General features: G+C 43.4%; 1 pseudogene; it reads left to right on the top strand.

The window, feature by feature from the left end:
• Window positions 1-979: 979 nt before the first annotated feature.
• Window positions 980-2080, top strand: LOC109974989 (protein NLRC3-like; annotated as a pseudogene).
• Window positions 2081-6853: the final 4773 nt, after the last annotated feature.

The following is a 6853-nucleotide window of genomic DNA, read 5'->3' as shown; positions in this document are numbered from 1 at the left end:
AGGCTTTTGAGTTTTCCTGTTTGGGTGTGAGAGACTCAGGGTGAGACTTTCAAATGAGTTATAACTATGTTTAGGTCTAGGGTTGATTAATAGGCTTGAGTCAAAGATCGCTGCTACACCTCCACCACGTCCTGTGTTTCGAGGGATGTGACAGTTACTGTGACCAGGTGGAGTGGATTCATTTAGACTGACATATTCTTCCTGCTGTAACCATGTTTCAGTAAGACACAATAAGTCAATGTGATGTTCACTTATCAAATCATTCACTAACAGAGATTTAGATGAGAGAGATCTGATATTTAATAGTCCACATTTGATTGTCTTATTACTTTCCACTATAAGAGGAGTCATCTTAATTTTAATTAGGTTCTTATGAATAACTCCTCTGGAGTTGATTCTTGACTTATATAATTTAAGTGTGCGGGGGGCAGACACAGTCTCTATGGGGTACTGGGAGTGTTGGGTGGGTAGCAGCTGCAAGGAGACAGCAGAGAGGCGTGTAAGACTGCGACCCTGCATCCTGGACTCAACTCTGGGTTGTCATAATTTAGGTTGTAAAACAAACTCGTCCAGATTTCTAGATAAGAGAGCCACAGCACCCAAAGTGGGATGAGCCGCACCACCCAAAGTGGGATGGATTCCGTCTCTGCTAATCAGACCAGGTTTTCCCCAAAATGTTTTCCAGTTATCTATGAAGCCCACATTATTTTCTGGGCACCACCTAGACAGTCAGCGGTTGAATGACAACATGCGGCTAAACATGTCATCACTGGTCACATTGTTTTATACTGTATTTGTTCTATCACACGGTGTTGACATTTAAGATGATTATAAACATCACAGAACTTTTCTGTCCTCAGATTCTTTCTTTAGTCTCACACTGTCTCTTGTCTTTCAGCCGATGGTGGTCTGTAGGAGGTGCTGGATGAACATAAAATCAGTCTGAGGAGCAGATGTGAACATGTGACTGAAGGAACTGATGGAAGAGGAAGTGACAAACCTCATCCAGGGGAACCTGTTTCCCTCGGCTCTCGTCTGGATCACTTCCTGACCCGCAGTGGCCAATCAGATCCCTCCGACATGTGTCGCCAGGGTGACAGAAGTACAAGGCTTCACCGACGCCCAGAAGGACGAGTACTTCAGGAGGAGGTCCAGTGATGACAAGCTGTCCAGCAGGATCATCTCCCACATCAAGGCCTCCAGGAGCCTCCACATCATGTGTCAAGTCCCCGTCTTCTGTTGGATCGCTGCTACAGTCCTGGAACACATGTTGATTACAGAGCAGAAAGGAGAGCTGCCCAAGACCCTGACTGACCTGTACTCACACTTCCTGCTGGTTCAGACCAAGAGGAAGAAGCACAAGTACGGTGAGGGACACGGGACGAGTCCACAGGAGCTGTAGGAGGCTGACAGGGATGTTCTTCTGAAGCTGGGGAGGCTGGCGTTTGAACATCTGGAGACAGGAAACATCATGTTCTACCAAGAAGACCTGGAGGAGTGTGGTCAGGATGTCCCCGAGACCTTGGTGTACTCAGGACTTTGTACATCCATCCATCCATCCATCCATTTTCTTCTGCTTATCCGGGACCAGGTCGCGGGGGCAGCAGTCTAAGCAAAGATGCCCAGACTTCCCTCTCTCCAGACACTTCCTCCAGCTCCTCCGGGGGAATGTCGAGGCGTTCCCAGGCCAGCCGAGAGACATAGTCCCTCCTGCGTGTCCTGAGTCTTCCCCGGGGCTTCCTCCCAGCGGGACATGAAAACAATTACATTCATCACTCATCTCTGCATGTAGTCTTGAACATAGCTATGGAGAAATTCCTGGATAGCCAAACTGGCCACCTGGACCTGTTTGTCCTCTTCCTTCATGGCCTTTGTCTGGAGTCCAACCAGAGACTTTTAGGAGGCCTGCTGGGTCAGACAGAGAACAGTCCAGAAACCATTCAGAGAGCCACCAACAACCTGAAGGAGATGAGCAGTGATGAAGTCACTCCTGACAGAAGCATCAACATTGCATTGTCTGATGGAGCTGAACGACCACTCTGTACATCAGGAGATCACCAAACTGGACTGGTGTTTGTGAGAAAACTGTCGATTCATCTCCAACGTGCTGTGACATGAAGTCACTGTTTCTAATATACTACCTATACCATATAGAATCCTTAGACCACAGTACTGTAAAGCAACTGTTTTATGAAACTGTTGGGTCAAATGAGCCATTGTGTTTCTTTCAGTCCAACCTCTGCAGCAAACACACATGAATAATGAATGAGTCTTTCTTCACATGTTGATGCGCTTAGTTTTTATTTTATGAACTTCAGACATTTAAAAGATAAAACCAGTTATGAGTCAAAACTTATTAGGTCTTAATTGAGTCATCAGCACCTGTCAGGCAGGGACAAGTTGTCATTAGGAGTTTTGAACTGATGATAAATTCTCCAACTCTTCAAACCTTGTGCTGCCACTCGACAACCACAAGCTTCTCTGAGAAACTGACTGAGGATCTGAAAATAAAACTAACTGGCTCTACGAAGCAGCAGGGGCTGTAAAAATATGAAAGAACTTCTAGATTGATAAACTTCCACCGGATGGATTGAGTTCTTTGGCCAGAAGGTTGTGTCTGGACAAAACTGTTAAACATGATGAAGGAAACCTGCTGTGTGGCAGCCAGTGGCACAGGAATCACTGTGGAGACGCAGGGGAGAACACATTCCACTAAATATCAGCAGTCTGGATTGAATATCCTGAAATCAGTCACGAAGGTGAAAGTGAGAAGAGTCTCACTTCTACAACAGCAGCATGACCCAAAGCAGACCTCCGAACCTACTATCAGCTACTAGTGTGCGAGACAGCCCCAAAATGTGCTTTTAATTTCTTAGGTTCATGAAATAAAGAGTAACACTAAATTAATATTTGAAGAATGGCTCTTTAGGGTGATTGCTGAAGATCTCTGCTCTTTAATTCATATTGCCTACGGAAAATATTTGGCTTCTAAACGCTAACAGCTACTGTTACTCTTGGTGATGTTGGCTTACTGCTGTGTGTTAATTTTTAAAACTCAGACATTTATAATGGAGACCTACAGAGCAAAAGATGAGACTGTGCTGAAATATGCTCAACTTTAAAGTGCTAATGCTCTGGAATGTGTGCCGCTAGAAACTTTGCTTAAAGACTAAAATGCTGCAAACTGGTTTTAGGTACTTTGGAATCTGTCCATGCAGATTCTCATTCATCCAGGTCATAGTAAACTGAAAAAACTTCAACTGGACTTAGATTTCTAGGTCGAAGACGTTTCACCTTTCATCCAAGAGGTTTCATCAGTTTTGACTGACTGGTGTTGAGCTGGAGATATTTATCCCCCTCTGTGGTGTTTCAGTCCTTTGACAAGTTTTTTCAGTTTACTTTGGAATTTGTTTCTCAAGATATGTGTGCGGTGTTTGTTCTAACGGTGTTTTGTTGCTGCTCTCTATTGCTGCTGGAACACAGGAATTTCCCCATTGCGGGATCAATAAAGTCCTGCCTACCTACCAAACACTTTGAATGGTTGTAGTTCTACTCCATGTTGTGATGGGTCTTACAGTTTAGTAGCCATTTAATTGTAAAGTGGGGGTGCAATTGAGATTTTTAGAGGGTATCACACTGCTCACAGTGGTGCGGTTTTAACTCTACAGGCACATAAAGCACCTTAGAATGAGCCACAAGCCTTGTCCTTCTAACAGTGTGAGCATATAAACCTCAAGTGTAGTTTGTCCATTTTAATGCTCAGTTGAACGCATCGTCGAGCTCTGACAGACTCCAGTACAACCTGCAGCTTGTCTCTGGCCTCCTCGTCACCTTTTAACTTGCTGATTCTGCCTTGTTCATCAACATGTGATATATTTAGTGAGTTGCCTCTGGGAAATTATCTCAGAGATTTAACCGATGAGTTAAATTCTGATTACATCAAAGAATTTGTTTCAGCCGGTCCTAAAAGTTACGGGTATCAGATGAGAGGGGGGAAGGTGGAGATCAAAGTTAAGGGGATCACACAGAGCTACGAGTGTTGTCAGCGTGTTAATTTTGACTCTGTCAAATATTTAGTGCAAAACTATATTGAAAAGGCAGAGCCAGAAATCTTGACAGCACCTCAGCATAACATCATCAGAGATAAAAAGACCTTTGATTTTAAAAACTCCTTTGTCGATAAAAGATTTAGGGTTGTGTTTGACAAGAGACGTTTATTTCCTGGAGGCTCTAGTGTGCCGTTTGGTAACTGATGGAGGAGATAACGGAGAATTTTTACCCCGGTCTAAAACCACCTTTTTCCTGCATGGTTGTGGGTCCCAGCGGTGCTGGAAAGACTTTCTATGTAAAAGAGTTTCTGGAAAAATGTGAATATGTACCCGACAACATTGTCTGGATCTACACTTCCTATCAACCAATGTATGCTGATTTGCAAAAAATGAATAAAGGAATAAAATTTGTGGAGGGTTTGCCTTTGTCATTCCAGGATGAAGCTCTGTTTCCCAGAGATCAGAAACACCTCATTATTTTGGACGATGTTATTTTTGAAGCTGTGGACCATCCAGAAGTTGTTAAAATCTTTACTCAATACCGTCACCACAGGCAGATGTCAGTCATGTTTTTAACACAAAATATTTTTCAGAAGGGGAAATACAGCAGAACTCTGAGCCTAAACAGCACACACATTATTTTATTTAAAAATCCTCACGATAAACTGCAGATCTCTATACTAGCGCATCAGATTTTCCCCAGGCAAAAAGCTTATTTTATGGAGAGCTATGAAGACGCGACAAAAGACCCACACGGCTATTTAATGATCGACCTGACACCTCAATGTCCAGAGCAGCTGAGACTGAGTGTTACCTACAGATCAGACCTGCATGTATCTCCCTGGGAGAATAAATAAATAAATAAATACAACATGTCTCAGCGCTTAAAATGAAACCTACCTCTACTCAAGGTTTTAGTATCCAATCCCCCTCACCAGCGCAGCGCTGTTCTGGCCACCTGTTCCCCAGATTTGATTAAAACCATTGGTCACCAGTTGGTGATTAATCTTTTAAGAGGTAATATTGCTGTTTCATCCCATCAATACAACAAGTTAAAAAGGCAGAGGAAAACGCGGAGAACTCTGGCTGACAGAAAGACTTCCATAGTCAAAAAGAGAATACTAATTCAGAAAGGAGGATTTTTGTTCCCTCTCCTCACCGCAGCCCTGCCAATAATAGGACGATTGAAACAATGTTTTGAAGGACAATGCTGATCCTTCTTGGTTAAAACTGTCAGTTGAGTCTCTCAAGATCAGCTGAGTCGCCTCCAAGATCGCAGTAAGGATATCAGACATAGGGCAGAGACAGACCTAGACGAACAGATGAGAAACGTCTTAGATCAAAAGAATCTTGCCCCGGATGAAAAAATTAAAAGATACACTATCCTCTTACACCGTTACCTTAACTTGGAAAAACAGAAGAGGGCTGAGATGCGTGAAATTACCCTCACTCTGCCTAGAGATGTCACAGAGCCCTTGATCCCCGCAGGTGCAGCCGCTGCCTCCGCCCCGTGGAGCCAGGATAAAATGATTCAAGATGTTATCACTAACGTTAACCCTCATGTCGTGGCTAGAGTGGTAATGCCTACTAAATTAATTCAGACAAACCATTACACAAACCATCCCAATTTAAAGGATCATTTAATATTACAATTATTCTGAATAGAGTAGTATTTAAACACATAATCTTGTAGTTAGGGAACACAGAACAGAGACTCTCCTCTTGCAATGGAATAGATAAAGCATAAGAAGATTGTCAGAAGCACCAGTCAGTCAGCGTCTCCCCCAGCTGGCTGGGTCCCCAAAAGGTACATGGTTTACTGTTCACGGTAGCATGGTCATCCTCTCTCCCCCTTCTGCTGGTCTAACCCAGCCTTTATCTGCTCATACTCACACAGCTCTGCACGGCCGGAGCCATGAAGACGCGGTCCCATGCCAGCTACCCACACACCTTTTTCCGAGCATTGTCTAAACTGTCCAGTACATGACCTTCTAAGTCACGTAGACCTAGCACACATTTCCCTTTTCTAAACCTGGATAGAGCACTCGAATAGTTCACATATGCTGCAGCTGCAGTATCTGTATATCCATTCCCTGTCAGGAGGAAGTCACTCAGGATGTTGACCCATAAGTTAATCAAGGGGGACACAGATATTCTTGTCTGCGCCAGAGACAGATCAAGCTTCCGTACACACTGAGCTCAGCCTTACATCCTTACATAACTATTATCTAAATATGAACTACATACTGGTCTATTACATATTACTTCTGGAATCTGGTTTATTTCTAACCACTACACTCATTTTCAAAAGAAGGCCAAGTACATTCTACAGAAAATGTCAGAGTCTCAAGGACTGGGGAAATGGAGCAATAACAGAGAATTTATTTACAACGGAGAAACGGTGCGGGGTTCACACGTGATAGATCTGATTAAGCATTTAAGTCTCACCCGTAAGAGCTCTCACACCCCGGAGGGCTGGGATTATTTTCTCCATACCTTATCACAAATAAATATACCGCTCTCTAACGTACCAAATAAGAAAGCCAGAGATCAGATGCAAAATGACAAAGATGGTGGAGACCCGGATGCTGAGTTTGCCTCGCCCGGAAGCTCGACCGTGTGGAGCACTCTGAGAAAGAAACGTTCCAGACAGTCACCCCCGGGGATCAAGATGATGAGTACTATTTCAATAATAAGAAAAAAAAGAAGCGTTTTGTATCGTTATCCCCTCGTTGGGTTAGTGTTTCTTGAATAAAAAACAAACGTACCATGTTTTCTGTTTTTTAAAAAAATGAATTCATCCA

Source organism: Monopterus albus, unplaced genomic scaffold (assembly GCF_001952655.1).
Source record: "Monopterus albus unplaced genomic scaffold, M_albus_1.0 scaffold355.1, whole genome shotgun sequence".
Classification (NCBI taxonomy): domain Eukaryota; kingdom Metazoa; phylum Chordata; class Actinopteri; order Synbranchiformes; family Synbranchidae; genus Monopterus; species Monopterus albus.
Note: the sequence above shows the minus strand (reverse complement) of the source record. Positions and strands in the feature narration are given on the sequence as shown.